Genomic DNA, 20,226 nt, shown 5'->3' on the forward strand with positions numbered 1-20,226 from the left:
TCTCTCTCTCTCTCTCTCTAAGACTATTCTCCTTTTCTGAGACTGCTGTCTTGACCCCCCTGCCTTTTAGATCTTTTCTTCCTTTTCATATTTTATATTTATAGCTTAGGTCATTAGGACCCTACCCAAGTATTTTCACTGACGGTATGTTCCTACTATTTCCTGATATATTTGTTTTTTTTTTTTTAATCCTCAATCTTTACAAATGAAAATAATAATGATCACAGCCACCATAATTGAATCTGTACACTATGCTTTCGTGCATTACTGCAAAAAGCCTCCTAGTTGACAGGGTGAAGTTGGAAACCAAAGCTCAGAGATCCCACAGCTTGCCAGGGACCAGGCGCCCCCCCCGCCCCGCCAAAGACCAGAACTGGGGGCGCGTCTGCCTGAGTCTTGTAATTAATGGGGTCTCCATTGTTCCAACCCTAAAGGAAAGGCCCCAGCACTGGCCATGCCTTCAGGGGCCATGACTGTCTTCGGAAGAGACGTGTCAAGGAAAGTGAGGCAGCCTTTACCTAACACGAGCAGTGCTGTTGCCGAGGGACTGCATGTGAGGGCTGGGGCGGGGGCCATGCGGACAGCAGACCGGGCACCAGCTGCTCCGGGGACCGGGTGGGTCACCCTCATCTGTTGTCAGCATATTGCAGCCCAGTAGATCCATGGTTGGCCTTGGCTGCCTGTGCAAGAAAAGGCATTGCTGTGGGTGCCAGCAGGAGACGTAGTCCTCCAGCACGGACACCAGACACGACACTTGGAGGCCGATGCGCCCCTCGACTGGCCCTAGGTCAGTGAGGAGGGCAGGAGGATGGGGCCTCTGTTCAGGTGACCCTGTCCTGGGTACATCCTTCCTGAGGTGCTGCCTCCTCTTCGGGTGGTGCCATGTGGAGCTCTGCGGGGCTCTGAAGAGAGCCCCCCAATAAGGGGTGTGCTCAACACCCGTGCCGCGCACAAACACACCCACCCACAACCCGCACACATCCCAGATAAACCCGCTTACCCACCCGCCTGCGCACAGCAGGGACACCCACGGTATACACAACACGCCTGCCCCCACGCCCCCTCCACCCACGCACAGACACCCACCACGCACACCGCGGCACGTACACAGGTGCTCGCGCGCTACCGACACCCACGGTCACCCCCCCCACACACACACACGCGTGCACGCGCACACGCTCATGCTCACGCTCCCGTTGTTGACTGTGCTCGTGGTAAGGCAGCCATGCCAGAGCCGTCGATGAACCGCCAAATAGCTTTTCCTTCTCAAGGAGATGACAGGAGTGGGGGGGGAGTTACTGTCGGTAAAGTTAACTTCTAGAGGAAAGAAAACAGCAGATGGACGGAAGGTAACCTAAAGACAGTGACCGATTACAGGGCTGTGTTCTACCGCCTCTAGAGGTTCCAAAGATGAAAATAATGGAGTAAGAATCGCTAAGGGCTGCAGGCGGGACCCTGTTTTGGATGTTTTTGCTTTTCTCCCTCAAACAGCAGCAGCAACCCCTTCTACTGATGTAACTCTTTTTATGGTTTCTTAGCCCAATACCCTTCTCCGTCCCCTTGACTCTCACACAACCTCACTGTTTGCTGAGGGGTGGGGGCCTGCCTGGGACCCCAGAGAGCCTCTGACTGATTCCCCCCAAATTCCCCAACTAGCTTCTCAGAAGAATAAAGACCAAATTCACTTTACCAACATTTCCTCACCACCTACGTAAGGCAGGCACACGTTGGGCTCTGGAGGTAGAAGGTGTTACCACAGAGCTCTGACCTCAAGAGGCCCAGAGAGCTGAGCTCTAGCAGTTGTGCTCACAGGGCTTCTGGGATCTGGTGAGAAGGCAGATTCTGACGCCAGGGACCAGGGTGGGACCTCTGCCTTTTTTGACCTTCCAACCACACTTGGAGTAGTGGGCAGTTTGCAGAACCAAAGTGTATCCACATCCTGCCCCCCGCCCCGCCAAAGACCCTCTGCTAAGAGGGCAGGAGGCAAGACCAACATGGCTGCCAGTGTTGAGGGAGGAAGGAAAAGTCTCAGGTGGCTGCCGCGTGGGCCTGAAGTTCTGCTCAGCGGAGGGGGTGCCCAGGACTCGGCAGGGACCCTTGGACTTTTGATTGCCTTCTGTTTTCAGTTATGTTCAGCTATCTTTCCTCTGTCACTTACTAGTCACGCTCTTTTTTTTTTTTTTTTTTTTAACATTTTATTTACTTATTTTGAGAGAGAGAGGGAGAGAGCACGAGCAGGGGAGGGGCAGAGAGACGGAGAGGAAGAGAATCCCAAGCAGGCTCTGCACTGTCAGTGCAGAACCCGATGCGGGGCTTGAACTCACACACCCGACCGTGAGATCATGACCTGAGCCAAAATCAGGAGTCGGACGCTTAACCGACGGAGCCACCCAGGTGCCCCGAAACTCAGTTTTCTTAACTGAAACTAAAGGATAATAATGCCATCTCTGGGGCCTGTGATGAGGCAGACCCTTGAACAACATGGGTTTGAACTGAGCAGACCCACTTATACCTGGATGTTTTACAGTGCAGCACTGTGACGTATTTTCCCTTCTTTGTAATTTGCTTAATATTGTTTTCTCAGGCTCACTGCCTGGTAAAAATAATACGTATAACAAAGTATGTGTGAATCAACCGTTTGTTATTGGTAAGGGTTCCGGTGAATAGTAGGCCATTCGTAGTTGAGCTTTGGGGGGGATCAAAAGCCATAGGCAGATTTTCAACTGTGTGGGGCGTTGGTGCCCCCAACCCCCATGTGGTTCAAGAGCTAACTGTAACGTGTGAACCACCAAAAGTTGTGTCCCGAACAAATGAAAGCCTCAGGTGGTAGCTGGGATTGTTCTAGGTGCACGTTTATTCATCCAACCACTTAAGTGACCGTCCCTGAAAAGGCGGTACCTGTTGTAGACCTGGAAAAAGTGAGGCAGGGACCCCAGGTTAAAGGAGAGCAGGTCCCACTCATCATGGGGACCCAGAGTGGCTTTTGAGGTCCTGCTACGTCATGTTAAAAGGGAGGCAGACCCCTGATTACAGAAGTGAGAGCATTATGCATAGGCAGACCTCCAGGAGGTAATCCACTTCTCATATTTGGAGACATCAGTCCTCCGTGGACACCTGTGACTCAAGGCCAGACGTTCTCCAGGTTGACTCCCTTCTACTGGGGAAAAGCAAATGTGACTCGAAAGGATCTCAGTGTTAACAAAAAGACATGTAAATCTAGAAATTTGAGGTCAAGCCATTTGTCAGAAAGCCTCAGCAGAGATAAGCGTGTTGCCGCTCGCCCAGACTATGAAACCCTCACTGCTTTTGAAAACTGAGTCAAAGAACCCTGCGTGGGGATTCACATGAAGGAAGCTGGGCACAGCTGTTTCAACTACGGTGCCTTTCTGAGCCAGATGCCCACACGTGGAGCAGGGCAAGAAAGTGGATTGTTTTCACTAAGTTTTCGTCCGCTGGATTCGTTTCTCTTACTGGCACAGCTGATGAAAAGGGAGCATGGGGGCCAAGCAGCATGAGGAGGGAGCTCCCTAAAGCCCCCGTGTGACCACCTCAGCCAAGGGCACGTGCACGGAGCCACGTTCTTGCTGGGCTTGAGGTATGCGCACCTCTAACTCCAGAGCAACTTGCAGACATCTTCGAGATACTGAGGTGCAAGGGAGAGGGGCTGGAAGGCTGGGAACGAGCAAGTATCACCACCATTTTCCGAAGGAACGGGTTCTAAAAACTACAGAAGAGCAGACTCAACTCCAGTTTCCGGGCAAACCCAGAAGAGGCATCAGACAAAGTTCACAAGCATTTGGGAAGAAAGTGGTGGTCTTTAAGAGGCACCACGAGTTCTCTAAGAGAAAGTCATTCCATGCTAACCTCATTTCCTGTTTTGACGAGCTTCACCAGAACAGTCGATTAGGGGAATGCCCCAGAAAGTGCGTCTTGCTTTCAGTAAAGCATCTGAAAACCTCTCATCGTATCCTAGGTACATAAGATACCAAAGATGGGCCAGATGATGGAATGACCAGGAGAATTCACAGTGGCTGGGACAACCTTCCCAAAGAGGTCAGACCATGGCATTACCTCGGTCCTGCTACCTCTACTCCCATGCCCGCTGCTGGAGATGGCCGTCCTGGCTAGGCCACCCACTCGATCTCAACACAGACTCTTGGGTGTTTTCTCCCCACTGGCAAGTGAGGTTTGAAACGATTCTCGGCAGCTCTACACGTAGAGAGAGTTGAAGGCTCCAAGGTGACCGTGTCGGTCTATGGCTTTTTTTTTTTTTTTTTTTGCTCCAGTTCTGTCCTTTGGAGGGAAGCAGAGATATTTCCATGGAGACCCACAGGGGCCCTGTCCTCTGTTCTGTCCCACACTCCACTTTAAAACTAACTTGGGGGTGGGGGTGGGGAGACACTGAAGGTGTATTTATCACCTTTGCCAGTCACACAAACCTCTGAGGAAAAAATGGCCTCCAACCATCAACTCGCAGGAGTTAGAAAGCTAGGGTGAAATGAGACAGAACAAATGTGAAGCCTATGTTCTTTTGAAAAACACAATCCACTGTAAGACTGCAACATTCAGGTATGTTTGGTTCTAGCTATGCTGCCACGTGCTTGAGTGTGACCAGAGAGGACAAAATAATGCCCCAGAGTCTCCACTTTTACTATTTAATTCTTTCCATAATATTGAGCTTTTGCTCAGGGTGTTAGACAGGCACTAAAAACCCTTTCCCTACTTAGGTTATGGCCTTGTTGTGAGGACAAAATAAGTCAGAGGTGGTAAAGTGCTTTGAAAAAGGGAAAGCTTCGAAATTCAAAATAGTATTATTATTTGTTGTAAGGTGCTTTCCCTCCAAAAAAAGAAAAAAAACTCTGACAGTCTCTGAGTGATAAGCAGAAAATGATTCAGCTTTGGCTTCTGTTTCTCCAGCTGTAACCCCAAACTGGCTGAGTTGGCTGAGTGGCCTCAGTGAGCCCATCTCAAAGCCTGAATTCCTACAAAACTCCAAACTCCTGCAAAACTCCACCCCTCCCCCCCCCCCCCCCCCCCGCGGGCAATCTGCTTTTCCAAAAGTTCTTCCTGGAAGGCCTGCTTCCCACTGTCCTACATTCTGGTAATGAAACAATCATTCAGACAGCTCCCTTTCCAGAGCTGGGGCTTCAAAGATGCAAACCGAAGGGATAGCCAGAGTAAATGCCAGATGACTTGAGTCAGAGCCTTGGACCTTTGTAGGTATTGTAAATTCTTCTGGATCCTACCATGCACTGCTTTGAAAGCGTGTTGTTCCTGCTGCTGCCCAGGCCCGGGCTCAAGCGGTGGATGAAAAATATATTGCAGGCCCAAGACAGGAGAGCGGGCCCTAGTCAAATTAACAGACTGAGATAATTACCTTAAACTTCCCTTGCACTCAGTGTAACTTCGCTTGGTGGTTATAGGCCTCAGAGTTCACCCAGACAGAGCTGTCTGGTAGAACTTTCTGTGATGATACCTGTGTTCTAGATCTGTGCTTTCCAATGCAACAAGCACAGCCCCATGTGGATATTTACATTTAAATTAACTAAAATAAAAAGGAATTACAAATGTAGCTCCTCAGTCACACAGCCACGTTTTAAGTTTTCAGGAGATACATGTGGCTCGTGGTTACTAGCCATATTGGGCAACATGGCCCCAGATCAACCGTTCTTCACCTTGGCTACATGACAGAATTACCTGGGGAGCAAAAAAAAAAAAAAAAAATACTCATGTCTGCCCCCACCATTCCAAATTTTGTTGTGAATGGTGCTGGTGGAGCCTGGGCATTTGGATTTTTGAAAACTCCTGGGTAATTCTGATGTCTGGCCAGGGTTCAGAACCATTGCCCCATCCATCTAGAATTGTGTGTTCAATTTATTTTGCTCCTCCTGTTGTTCTTGAGAACGAAATATACCAGGACAGGGATGTGTCTAAAGGGGTTTCGGTATGTGTGAGCACCCCATGGGGCACGTCCGTAAACCCACAACTGGGCTTGGGCTCTGTGTATTCTCAGGGGTTTTGCCTGTGTTTCCCCACGATACCTTTCTGCACTGCCTCCTCAGAGTTCTAGACTCTGAAAAACAGAATTGGCAGAGAAGGGAAAGGAACCTCAGGGCAGGGTGGGATCTTTGGGATCATCTGGTCTTCTTGGTGTTCTGCCGAGGAAAGTAGTGCCTAGAGAAGTTAGATGATTCACCCAGGCAACAGCTTGCAGAGCGAGGACAAGGGCCCCATACTCCAGACTCCCCACTGAGGACGCATCCCTCTGCTACATGGTTGCCTTTAATCTTCCAGGAACATAAGCAAATGAGATTGAACTTAAGGACATTGATTTGCAAGGCAAAACTTGGTTTCAGGTGAGAATCTGATTATCCAGGTAATAGAGAGTTTATGATCAACCTTTCCTGCCGGCCAGTATACTGACAGAAAGCCTGTGTCCCCACCTTGGCCACTCCATTTACCCCCTTAGATCACCAGAGGTAAATGGATTCACAATTTCCTCATCCACCAAACAGTGGTTAGAATACTGGGCAACTCAATATCACAGAGTCGGTATGAGAAGTGATAAGATGATGGATCCAGTCAACACCTAATTATTGAGCAGAGCGCCAGGTGCTGAGGACAGACTGGGCAATGAGACAGACTAGAATCTTCCTTTATTGAACTGAAATTTGGAAAGCAGGTTGAGAGGTACACGGCCAATTAATGAGTGAACAAACAGCATAATTGTTGATATTGGTAAGTGCTGGGAAGGGGGAGGGACAGAGTGGGTCCCATCCAACTCAACTCTAGAACATGCCTTAACAGTATGAGCCCAAGAAACCTCGTGGAACGAAGGTGACTGAGGTGTGGGGGAAGAAAAGGAGGCAGCTGAGAAGACAGAGGTTTCCAGTAGAAGGCTCAAAGTTAGTGATGATTTTAGTGTGATCATTAACAGGCCACGATTAGAGTAGGTGTGGAAAAAGAGTTCCAAACGTCTTCCGGGGTTTAGTTAGGATCAAGCCCCAGGGGAAACCCTTCACCTGCACTCTGGCTGTGGGCAGCAGGTGGAGGCACTGGAGGGGGCCGAGTCCTGACTTTTCTGTGTCTGTGTCATTTTCGATCAACTGCGTCATAGAGCTTCTTGTTTCACCTCCCAGTTATTCTGAAACAAAAACATGCATGAAAAACACAGGTCACTGCCAACCGCATTGAGAGACAGTCACTCCAGTACATGGAAACCGAAAAGGGAAAGACAGATCATAAATGCCACAGTGAGCTGGGGAATCAAATTTATCACCACCTATTCAAACAGCGATAATCAACGAAAATTGCGGGCTTTGATGATGGGGGGGGGGGGCGGGTGGGCAGCAGGGCGTTCGTTTAAAAATAATTCACAAGAGACAGAAAAGGCAGATGTTCCCAGAAGCCCACTACCTGTTTACTGAAAGCTGAAGTTAGTTCTGACCTTCTGGGTCAGGGTCTACTGCTGGGGCACATTGAGGCTCTTCCCCTACGTGCTCCTGTTGGCCTTGCTAAAGGGTCACACAGGACTTTCAGGACAAGTCTGGTATTTGCTCAGTGTTTGCCCAGGTGCTACACCGAGCAGCACTCCTCAAGGGTCCAGAGAGACGTGAGAGAGGTCACCGGGGAATTGCAGCCCAGTGAGGAGGGACAAGGAATATGGAGGCTGAACTTCTGGTCCCCTGTCCTCTTTCCATCCCAAGAGAATTAGCAGGTGCACCAAAACATCGCGAATGGAGCGACTTCCACCAAGGAGTCTCAGTGAGGTGGAGGGAGAAGGGGCCCCTGACCATACAAAAGCCCTGAGGACAGCACAGGGCTGACACAGCTCTCAGGACAGAGGGTCTAATTGAAACCACTTTGCCACTTGAGACCAGTACGGTTTGGCTCCCAAGCAGCAGGTAGTTTGCGGAAGCTTATTCTCAGTTCCCAAACAAGTGAAAGGATCATTCCAAAGGCAGGCAGAGGGACAGGTCAATGCAGGAAGATAGACGATGTCCCCTCTCCCAAAGATCACGGCCCTGCAAGCCAGCTTTGCGTTTAAATCTGTGGCTCAGACATTCCAGGGGAGGAAGAGAAGGCAGGAGACAGAACTGCCATGGGAGGGAGGTCAAATCCACACCAGTCTGTGCTTTTGCAGACGTGTTCTCTGACCGGGCACTGCTTGCTGATGGGCAGAGAAGATACGGGCTCTGCCTGTCTACTCAGAGCTTCCTTGGGTCTGCCGTCCCCTCCATGTGCAACCTGCCCAAGATGCAGCCCTGAGTCTCCCAGGAAAACCGGCTGCCCCTGCCCCTGCCCATTTCCTGACCTTTGTTAATGGCGCAAAATTCTCTGTAAAAAGGGAGGAAAGGGGTGCCCGATTTTGGAAAAACTCCATCCTCCCCCTGGAGATTCATTCACAAAGCACAGTAGCATACAAAAGACGCTGAGAAGCTAGGAAATAAAGAAAGCTGTTGAAATTCATTCATTGTGTGCTTCCCACACCCTTTTTGCACAAGGAGACTTTGGAGCCTTTGCCGGCAGAGTTCTATTGAGTGGCAGAGTTTCAATCTCCCCTTAAGACTCATCGTCCCTGCTGTTCCCAACACTTGCGTGGCACTTGTGATAGTCTGTAATTTATTTCTGGAAACTCTGTATCGTTGTTCCTTCTACCTTTCCCCTAACCTTCTGTGCAAATGCGTTAGCTGATTCACATCAACTCCTGCAGCCTGAGGGTTTTTGTTATTGTTGTTTTGCTTTGTTTTGTTTTGTTTTGTGTTTTTTGTTTTTTTGTCAAGGGCCCCATTTGCCAGTGGCAGTGAAATACCGGGCTTTCTGAAAGGTGATAAATCTGGCTCTGTGGTATCTAACATTCTGGGAAGAACGTTGCCCAGATGAATCTGTTGGGAAAACCAGCTTCCTGACTTGTGTCCTATGAGCTGGCATTTTCTATTGTGACCTAACGTCTGGAAACTGACCCCAAGATTTCGTATGCAGTGCCTTCCTGGGTGGGCAAAGGGAAAATAGGAGCGAAGAAATGTGTCAGCCAGGGAAAACCTGGGTCCTCTAGTGTCACCGTTGTGCTGTCCTCCAGTTACCCCACTTCTGAGGGATGAAACACCAAAGTATGACAGCCTGGGCAGACTCCAGTAACAGACATCCAACCATGCAGTCCTTGACCAAAATCACAGAGTGACACGTGGCGGGGCTTTAAGGATCATGTGCTCAACCTTCATGTTACAGGCACCCGCAGGGAGGAAGTTGGCAACTGTCCTAAGATCAGACTGGAAGGGACCCTGCTGGGACCGAGATGTGGATCCCTCCTACCTGGTCCCCACATTCAGAGCTAGCTTGTTCAGGAGCTCTTGCATGGATAAGTAAAATCCATAATGGCTCCATGTTGGCCGGCTATGTAGTTACCATTCAAAAAACAACCTAAGAGAGCCCATTCAGGAACTTTAAAAGATTTGCCCCTAATTAAGAGCCAGTCACACATGTGGCTTCCCACATGCCAGCATCCACCGATAGTTGGTGGAAACCACCAGCCTCACACTGGACAGTCCCAAAGGTCGCATGTTCTTCCCGTGCTCACGCCCAGTCTGGCTGAATTACATCTCTAGTATTGAAGGGCGCCCCCCGTAGGTCTCCCCCTGCACACACGACTTCACTTTCCTTCAGATCTGAGGCACGGCCCCAGGGTCACAAACATCACACCGCAAACACAAGCCCTCGTCGTGGACCCGAAATGGAGCCCAGGCGACCTTCTGGATGTTCCCTGAGCTAGCTCCCGGATCCTTCCCTTTCCGTTCCTAATGGCAGAGGAGAGGCTCCAGGCCTGGGAAACTGAGAAGGGGGAAGAAAGCAGTAGCTCAGACATCCACCCCCAGACCAGATGGTTCACTGGATGGTTTCACCCAAGCCTCTTTCCCAGGCAGTAAGGACCGGGGCACGGGGGCGGGGGAGCAAAGCCAGAGACTTCAGTTTGCTGTAACATCCATGGTGCTGTCAATGTCTCACCGCTGAAAGGCCAAGCCGGAGCCCCCAGCCACCCATGTACAGATCACACACTTGAGCCTGTTCTGCACCAGAGTCTTGGTCACCGCTTGGGAAAATGACAGGCCAGGCACTCACATCCTGTTCGTGCTGACTCATGGTGGAGTCTGACAGGGTTGGGAGCCAACTTTTTGAGATTTCGAAACAGCCGCCCAGGAGGATAGAGTGTATTCAACAACACCGAGGTGCCCAGCTCTTGGGACTCCACTGGTTTTCGTTTCTCAGAAAGTTAAAACTGCGAGGCCACAGCCAAAAATGATCACAGATTAACTTCGGAGATAAGTGATACGGGTCCCTTGTGTAAATTATTAGGCTTCTGGGCTGCCAGACATGTCAGGGCAGGGGAGGGAGAAGCCCACGCTTGAGGGGCCCCCCTTCCCTGGTTTCTGAAGGGGGCTCCCATTTCTAGAGCCAAAGCCACGTAACTCTGAGCAGATCGAGAGCCTTTCCTGAGGGGATGTCCCCTGAGAAGCAGTTTTTGCAAAGTGTTCCACGCATCATTACAGACCTACACGTGGTTCAGAAAAGACTCCGTGTCCCTCAAAACCCCTGTTAGCAGAGCACGAGCCTATCCCCGGGCTGCCCCAGAACACACCCAGGTCCTCTCGGCCACCATTTATTGGGCACATCCCATATGTCAGACACAGTTTCAGACGTGTGCCCTCCCTTACGCGTGGCATCGGCCCTCTCAGGCTGGTGCTAGTAGGCTCATCCCTCTCACCTGGAAGACAACAGGGAGTTCTGCAAGTAGCTAGTAAAATAGTCCCACCTTCCCACCTCGCATCCCGATCAAGATGTTCGGCCCCCTTTCTGGGCTGAACAGGAGCTCACAGGTGATTCAATCAGCTTGCTCCCCCATGGATCTTGGAAGTTTGCCCATCTTTTGGCACAGAGAGGTACCTATTAAATACCTCCCTCCATCTGTACTGAAGATGGAAATGGAGACAAGAGTGTTGGGCCACCCAAGGGTGGCCCTCACTGGATTATTTCCTGGTCCAGTCCTGCCACCCCACCCCCTCACCTTGGCCACTTTCACTACCCTTGAGATAAAACCCACTTTTCAAAGAACTAAACCTCAAACCCATTTTAGCAGACCTGTAGTCTGGTTGACGCCGTGGAAGTCCAAAACTACGGGTAAACTTGCTCTCTAGTTACGAAGAGAGACAAAACTCTGAAGGACTGGGTTTATCGTAGAGGCAGTGCTGAGAGCACAAAGGGACTTGGCGCTGGAGGGAAGATGGAGACAACCAACAGGTCCATCAGACATTGGCCTTTTAAGTATTCCCATCACCCACGGCCCATGGCCCTAACCAGTGTTTCTCAACACGCGTCTTTGGACCAGCAGCATCACATCACCTGAGAATTTGTTAGAAATGCAAATCTGCAAGCCCTTTCCCGGACCTTCTAGATTGGAAACTTTGGCAGTGGGGCCCAGGGATGTCTCAGGGTGGTTCAGACACACGCCTAAGAATCCCCAGTGGTGACTGATGTTCAGAAGACCTAGTGATGCTCTTGGAAAAGGGGACATGGGCTTGGTCCCTAGTGACCGCGGGTGACTGCACATTGGCCATGTACTGATGTTCTCCATTTAGTCAACTGTTCGCAAGTTCTTCACTGGATGGTTCTCTCCTGAGATCCCCACGGTGGCAGGAAAGAGCCAGCAACTCAGAGGCTATTTGAGATTTTCAACAAGTTCTTGGAGTGACCTGGGGAGGAAGGTGGGTACGATGTGCCCCTCAATCTCCTTTTTTGGGTACTGCTCATCTGCCTGGCATAGGCTGAGCCCTTTGGGATACTAAACCCACACCAGTGATTACCCTCCCCCCCCCCCCCCCCCCCCCCCCCCCCCCCCCCCGGTCATCACATTGCTCTCTCAGCCAAGCTGCAGGCCCCCTGCCCCACTGTGGCTCTCCTTTCATTCGCTCTCAGTATGTTTTCCCTGAGGAGGATAACGTTTTCACCAGCTCGACCCTCCTTACTGCTACCCTGGGAGGAGCGGTGGGGGCAAAACTCACTGGGCTTCAGAGCTCTGCTCGCACCGACACCTGGCACCAGCAGAAGCCCACGACCGGGCAGGTAGGCGGCAACATGACCAGGCGCCCCCCGCCCCCCCAAAAACATTAAAAACATAATTTGTTTAGTATTAAGAAAGAAAAACACTAACCCCATACAGGAAGTATGAAAAGAAGAAGAAAGAGGAGGAGGAGGAAGACACTGAAAGTGGCAGAGACGGAGGTGTGCACAGATAACAAGATGTTCCTCCGCTTCCACGGTCCGCCTGGTCGGGGTGGTGGGAACAGGTAGGGTAGGGCACTGGGGAGGCCGGGGATTTGCAAGGGTGGGGGAGATGGAACAGAGAAGGGGACTATGAGTCACGAGGCCCAGCCTCGCCAGACGTAGGGCACGTCCCATTCAGGGCCCTCTCTGCAGGTGTGGCCGTCCCAGCCAGACTTGGAGAAGACACCTAAAATGGAAACTGCCATTTGAGATCACCCCACGCGCCCAGTGCCTCTCCTGTCCCACGTTCTGCCCCGCTGTGCGTTTCAGGTGAAGACACAGGAGTTACCAGATCATGATCACCTCCCCGCACGCCCCTACCAGAGATGTAAACCAAACAGCAGTCAGCCAGGGAGAAACCCCCGTGCCGAGCCTTCCATGCAAGCTGGCGGCTACGCAGACCTTCAGGACCACAAGCCCAGACGGGCCTGACCTGCTCTGGAGTGACGGACACTGACGTGAGGCCACCCAAGGCAGGCAGGAGTCAAGCCAGATGCTTAACACAGAGCCACTGGCCCTCTCCGAAATACGGCTCAGCTGGATTTTGAAAAATGGGGACACGGGACTCACAATGTCCACCCAAGGATTAGAATGAGGAAAACCGGTGAGACCACAGAACATTTCCTCTTTCACAGCCTCAGACAGCAGGAGAACAGGAAATAGGAGCCCTCCCTCTGCCCGTGATCAAATATAAATACGAACACTGTAAAATATGCACGCGCTGAAAAGATATCAATCGAAAGGATTTCAAGTCATTGCTATCGCTGTCAAAGAAAGCCCTTGGTCTTAAAAAAAAAAAAAAACAGGAAAGAAAAAAGAAAAAGAAAGACAGAAAGAAAGACAGAAAGAAAGAAAAAGAAAAAACTGTACAACAAAGTCTCAAAATAGAACCAAAACCTGCAAATCATCCTCCAGAGTGTATTAGGAGCCTATGTCTTAGCAGGCTGTTGAAAGGTTAATAATTTTCCTACCGAAACTGAATGTGGGTTGTGAAAGAACATTAAAATGAAGAAAATTTCCCCGTGGCTGCTATTTTATTATCACCAAAGCCATCAAGTTTCAGTTTGAGTTATTTGTATTTATTTGTGAAAACAAAGATTAGATAAGTAGAAACATAAGCCTCATCCTAATTATTGCCCTGGAGTATCTGATTTTTAAGACAGAAAAATAAGACCATCACACACACACACGCGCGCGCGCGCACACACACACACACACACACACACGCAGGCATGGCAGGAGAAGTCAAAACAACGGAGAGGAGAGAGGGTGCCGTTGTCTTTTTCTATCACTTGAAAACATGTATTGTCTCGCGTAAAACCCTGATATTTTTGCACAGTCTGTGAAGCTATAGGAGAGTCGATGTGTACATTTAATTGTTGGCGTTTTTCTCAACTGCATGCTCGGGGAGAGAGCTCTTTTTTAAACTGCAAACTGTAATTTTTGTTTGACACTTGCAAAAAAGTTAGTGAGAGCCATGCAAGTCGATGGTGAAAACCTGAAACAATGGCATTTCAGGGCTGCTTTAAAAGATCAAATTGTGAGCTTTGAGACATTTACAAGCAGGTGGAGCCTGAATGAGACGTGGGGTTTAGGGGCAAAGCTGGATTTCAACTCAGATGTGTCTCAGAGCCCAGGTGAACAGCTTTGTTTTCTGGAGTTTTAAAAGAAATCCACCAGATGAAATGGTTAATCAAAATCTATGGGTGAGAGCAAAAACTTATCTTCCAGCGCAACATAAACACCAGAATGAAAAAAAAATAACATGCATAAAGACCTTCAGTGGTCTCACATCACCGAACAAACTGTTTTTCTACCTATTTTGTGTTGCTGGCTTTTGTTATCAGCCCAATCGGCAAATTGTGGCCAATTTTGTCATGGTTTAAGCAGACATTTTGTTCCCAAACTGCTTTCAACATTTTAGCTACCAAATACAGTTTATGAGAAATTGAACAAGCCACAATACAAACAGAAAAGGTATCTATTCTTGCTAAATTAACCCCTTTTAAGGTTAAAATGACACACACACATAAATGATTTATAAAAAAAAAAAAAAAAGAATTCTAGTAAATCCACATTTGCAACAACCAAATCAGACTTTTCCTGGAAAAAAGAATAATTAATGAATAATCCACTGCTTGGATTTTGAAACCAACTACATGACATTCCCCAATTCTGGTCACCATTACACCATGAACTTGCTTTTAATGAGGTAGCATGTCATTTTTATTTTACAGACACACACACATCAAGTATTATTTGACCACGCAGACCAAAAGCCTAGAGGAATCAGTGGAATTATGCTAAGGTAAATAACCAGTGAAGCAGTTATTTACTACTGAAAATAAATGACACCCACGTAGTTCATCTTATAGATTAATATTGAAACCAAATGGCAGTCTTATACCGCAAATCATTTCACAAAAAAAAAAATAAATAATAATGAAACTAGTTAACGTGAAAACACAGGGTTTTAATTTTATGAAACATTAAATATTAAGATCAAAACGATAGAAAGCTGACATGGTTTGTTGTGTGTGTGTTTTTTTTTTAATTTTGTTCTTGCTGAATTATTACTACAACAAATTGAAAATGAAAAAAGAATGAAAGAATCCTTGCTAAAAAATCCAAGAATTACTACTTGGAAGACAAGCAGAATGTCAGAGAGAGACGATTGAAGAAAACTTCTCTGTTTGCAGCCCTACCTCATATTTGAAGGCATAGCAATTATACACCATTTTTAGCCTTTTAAAATACCAGCATGCCCACACACCATCTCAGATTAAACCAAGGAGAAAATGACACATTCTGAAACCATTTTCTAAAGCTTCTTTTCCTGATAACACTCAGACGCTTACAATCAAATTAATGAGTTTCTAAAAAGCCCAAACAACTCTCCATAAAGACACAATTGTTCACAACAGCCTGCAGACATTTCTAAATTTTTCAGGCAATACTAAGAGCATTAGTCTTTGCTATTTATATTTAGAAAAGCTAAGCTGTTTTTAACATCTATATTAGAAAGAAATGCTTGCTGCTCTGTGCTTTGGCTAATTAACTTGAGGAACAATTTGAAACACACCAGTAGATTCAGCCCAGTATCCCCCTCATTTCAAACAATTGAAAAGTTAGTTCATATTTTTCCTCTACCTTCTTTGCACAGGTCTGTTTTCTTGTAATCTGTTCATACTCGAAAATTCTTCAGGTAGTAAAGAAAGGAAACACCCACAGAGACTAAGTCATTATTTCTTCTGAAAGTGGATTTCTTCATAAATCATAGACCAGCAAATAAACAAGTAAAAAGAACTAAAAAGAAAGAAATGACAAAACTCAGGAAGGACACTGAAAATCCACACTGACTGACAGAAAGCTTAGCAGGGGGGAATTTATAATCACTGGACACATTTGTGGTCAGTTTCAAACACTCTTGGGGAGACGGAGACATTGCTTTTGGTGAGCGTGACCCGGTGACAGTATCCATGTAATGACATCTTCTATTCAAGGTCATGGGTTATGCCGTTTAATTCTAGACCTAAAACATGTGATTCAGACTTTACACTTCATGCTTTTGTGTTTCAATCCTTTCAGTGCTTGAACCTTTAAAGCGAGACACGAGCATTTAAAAACACACAAACCAAAAAGCCTTGAATGAACACTACAGTGCATGATGACAGGGAATAGAGAAGACTATGGTAACCACCTGAATTTGTCACTTTAAGAGATTTTTCTGTATGAGTATTTTACCCTAGAAGATCTGCCCTTGCCCTTACCCAGCACCATCGAAGGCTCACATTCAGAAAAAGCCTGACCTTAACTAATACTTGCCCACTCTTTTAAACCACACATGTCCCCTTCCCCCGAGGTAAGACTTGGGAAATGATGATGATTTTAGTCATCTGGAAAGAGTGAAACATGACATGATCTTGAAGCACTTTCTTCAAAACGGGTGTCATTTTAACTCTGTTTTACCACAACTAAAAAGGCCGTGCTCACGGAACAGATTCGAGTTCGCCCTCAATTGTATCTGTAACCCGGGAATTTCTTAAGAGCCGAGTGGCACAGTAGAAGAGCTTTCACTGAAGAAATGTTCGAAGCATTAAAAAGAAATTCCCCACTTTTTTTCTTTACGAGTTTATGAACCAAAACGTGAACGCTTCCATATTAAAAATTGTCTTCAGCATAATTACTTCATGGGCAACTAGCTAACTTTTCTTCTCACAAAATGCCTTTGTGAACGGCAAGATTTTCAAATACCATTGTTATACTCAGAGACACTCCTAAGCAGAAGTAAAATAGAGTTTCCCCCCAATTTGCTAGACATCCCTTTCTACTTGAAGCCAATCCATCCTGTATGAACTGATGACAATTTTGGTAAAGTAACCTGGCTTTAAGGGTTAGGGAAGGTTCAACTGTAAAATCAGAAGACCAGGCTTTTTATTTATTTATTTTGAAAGCAAGTAACAGTTTTCCAGAATCTACAAATAACTGCTACTGGTTAAAAAAAAAAAAAAAAAGAAAAGAAAAGAAAAAAAAAGAAAAAGAAAAAAGAATTCAGACAGACAAGGATGAGAGAAACCTGGTTACTCAGAATTCTTGACCTGGAAAGGAGTCTCTCTCATTTTATTTCCTATTTTCCACAAAGAGAAAACAAGTAGCTTTCTAGTCACAAAATGAAATGTGTACAAGAATAGGGACTGTGTAATGTATTAAACACTGCTGTATCGGAGTGAACACACACAGGAATCGCGTTTCTTGTTAGTGTGAACCGAAGCCATCATGCTAGTGATACAGTGAGTGAACAAAGACAGATCAGACCGACAAGACCAGGAGAATTTGGGTTGTAAACCCAGGCTAGAGCTAAGTTATTCGGCTCTGGCAGGGTCTGTTAGCACGATTAAAAAGCACTGTGGAAACTCTTGGACTAGGAAGAGCCTAGTATATTTCTGAACCTAAAACTTTTTCATTGATGGTGGCTTGAAAGCTGTTTAATTAACTGTAGGATGCCAATCACTCTCTTTATCAAAGCCAGCTGAAAACAAAACTGAGAGAAACAGCTTGTGGTTTCACAAAAATGTATTTACATGAATATATTTTAAAGGGAGTTCGATCATTAGGTACGATGTCATCTGTGATGGGCGGTGGATTTGACATTTAAAGATGTCAGGGGTTGTCAGATTTATCTCCAGTCTGTACTTAGTTTAGATGGAACCACTTTGGGGAGCAGACCTTGTTTTGTTAAATTCCAGCCCAGAAATCTGAAAAGACTTAACTCTTATTTACTGAATACAGATCTCCTCATGTCTTCTCACTTCCTTACCGAAGATCTACTAAACAGAAAGTGGAGCCCCTGGATGACAAGTGGAATATAAGTCCACTTTCATACCTCGTCACAGGGATGGTGACAGAGCCGAGCACGCCACCGTGAACAGAGCACCCAGGGGGAGTTATTGATAAGCACGGTGTTGCCTGAAATAGAGAAGAGTCCGAACTCTTTAGCCTGCCTCTTCGCTGAGACTTGTCTTGGAAAGAACATTCTGATAACACGGGCTTTCCTTCACTTCACACCTCAAATTGTTGACGACAAGGAGGAAAACCCAGAGCGACACCGAACGTTTCACCACGATTAAAACTGTCTCGATAGAAGTCCTATCAAAGGAACAATAAAAGATCCGGGATAAACGTCCTGTCTTCAGCCAGGAACATGGGTCCATAGTTTTTTTGTCTGTTGGTTTAGCAACCAAGAAGTAATAACACTACCTATTTTCTTCAGAGATGGGTAAGTGAATCACCACCGTCTCTCTCCAGAAGGATGTTTGGTGCATGGATCGGTCGCTCACCCACTCTTTTCCAAAAGCCACTTTCCATTTTGCCTGATTTGTTGGGAGCGGAAATTAAGCTCTAAGACAAATGAAGCTTAAGACAAGCTGTCGCAGACCCGAGTGAAATCGCTACCCTGCAGCCACCACCAGCCCTGAACCACAGAACCTCGTGCAGGGGATCTCATAGATCTCTCAAACAGAAAGGGAAATGGTTGTTGATATAGGTGACAAAAATGTACAGTCAGATAGGAACTCTGCTGCTTACGACCCTTCTGCCTTAATTCGCATTGTGGAGGTCAAGGGCAGTCTTGTGATAGCACAGCTGGTAACGTTGTTTTTAAAAGGTTACAGGAAAAAAAAATGTTTTTTTATATACTGCACTCCTCGTGAATTACTTTCTATAGTTTGTTTTCTGTAAAGGCTTCTCTCCAAACCAAACTCTTTCATTGTTAATCATTTTGTTTAAAAAAAAAAAAAAATGCAGCAGTACACTTAGGATAAAAATAAAATGAAACGATTAAAAAAACGTAGCATTGAAATCTGCCTATATAGGTTGCCGTTCAAGCCCAGGAGAGCCAGGCCAGAGGAAATCCCCACCCGGGTTCTGACAGAGCAGTTAGAAAAGGAAGCAGCACAGGGGCCCGGGGAACAGGCAGAGGACAATAACCATTGCAACCTGTTACCTGCTCGGCAACCATCTCATTCGTGGAAAATAGCAACCTTGATTTCTTCTATGAACCCCAAACACCTGGACTTTATTTAAGAGCTCTCTTCTCCTTGCCTGTGCTGTGACATTCATTTGAGACGTTACAAAAACGGGTGCGTGAAGACCGGCAAAGCCAGTCTCCGAGGAAGGCTAGAATGAAGAAGTTTCACTCTCCCCCAAGCGCCGGGGAGCCCTGCTTCTAGATTCTAAAGGGCCCCGTTTGACAAGTTCCTCTGAATACCAGAATGAGGTTCTGAGCTAGCACACAGAGGTCCCAGGGAACAGCTGATCAGCAAATTTGCTTTATGGATTGGTTTTGAGTAGGATGCATTAAGAAAAAAAAAAAAAAGTTACAATACAGCACTAAAGCACTTCTGATGGAACTGATTCAGAATGGCCATCCTCGCTCGCCTGCAAAATAAAATGTGGGATCTTCCATTTCAGCAAATCAAAGGGGCTTCCCACCTCATAGAGACCTCCTTCCCACCTGCCTACGGCTGGAGGCATACTCCCTTCCCGCCAGGGAGGCGACATGCTCTGCCTCCAGTGTCCCTCCCTCGGTGGCTGTCTTTGTTGTTGACACTGTTCCCACTGCGTTTATTAGGCGACACTGCTTGTAAAGCCTTCTCTCTGCTGCTGCCTGTCGCTAGGGGATGAGTCCCACTGCTTCCCGAGAACAACAGCCACAATCCTCCCTTGGCAGGGAGCAAGGACAACATCTCAGTTTGGTGACAAAGTGGAAATAATCCCTAAAAACATCCTCATTTACATTTCCCCTTAGAAGGATGGCAATGTGGGCCCCATTATGAAATGTATGTTTTCTTCATCTCGGTGTTGGGTTTGATGCCTTTGGAATGGATCTCACATCCATATTGAATTTCTGTCCCCTGTTGCCAACCGTCGTGCCCCAGGTGACTGTGGGCTCTTAGAATTCTTGGCTGTGATCTCACTCAGTTGTCAGCCTTTATTTACTTTTCTCTCTCTCTCTCTCTCTTTTTTTCTTGGAGAGAAGCAAACCACATCGTCAAAGCATCTAAAAACACAAACCAAAGGAAACTAGGGTTTCCAGGCTTGAAGCAAATGGTATTTACCCACAATTTATTTCCAAGAAGTAATTCGGAATCCATTGTCGTTTTCTGTTTGGATTCATTTAGAAGCACAACATCATAGGTGTCCCGATGGTCTGTTTGCTTCTTGCCAGCGATGAGTGAAGAGTAACTCCTGTCCTCAAACCCAGACTCACCTCGATTCTTGGGACATGCCTTCCCCAGCCCTTTTATGTGCCTCCCGTTGGGGGTGACCACAGTCTGGCCCCCGCTGGCCGCTGGGACTCAGGAGTTGGTGCAGATGGTCCAGGCCGTTCTCTCTCTCGGTGCTACCACCCCC

General features: G+C 47.2%; 2 long non-coding RNA genes across 2 annotated transcripts in view; both read right to left on the bottom strand.

The window, feature by feature from the left end:
- LOC121044439 (uncharacterized) overlaps nt 1-20,226 on the bottom strand; it is a 124,045-nt gene that overhangs the window by 46,966 nt on the left and 56,853 nt on the right. The window lies entirely within an intron of this gene.
- Nucleotides 6,638-20,226, bottom strand: part of LOC121044436 (uncharacterized) — a 69,755-nt gene continuing 56,166 nt past the window's right edge. The window contains exon 2 of the long non-coding RNA XR_005797309.1: nt 6,638-7,144. This is a non-coding gene — a long non-coding RNA (uncharacterized LOC121044436). The remainder of the gene's footprint in view (nt 7,145-20,226) is intronic.

The sequence above is a fragment of the Herpailurus yagouaroundi genome, unplaced genomic scaffold (genome assembly GCF_014898765.1).
Source record: "Herpailurus yagouaroundi ecotype Mexico unplaced genomic scaffold, PumYag 188, whole genome shotgun sequence".
NCBI classification, from domain to species: Eukaryota; Metazoa; Chordata; class Mammalia; order Carnivora; family Felidae; genus Herpailurus; species Herpailurus yagouaroundi.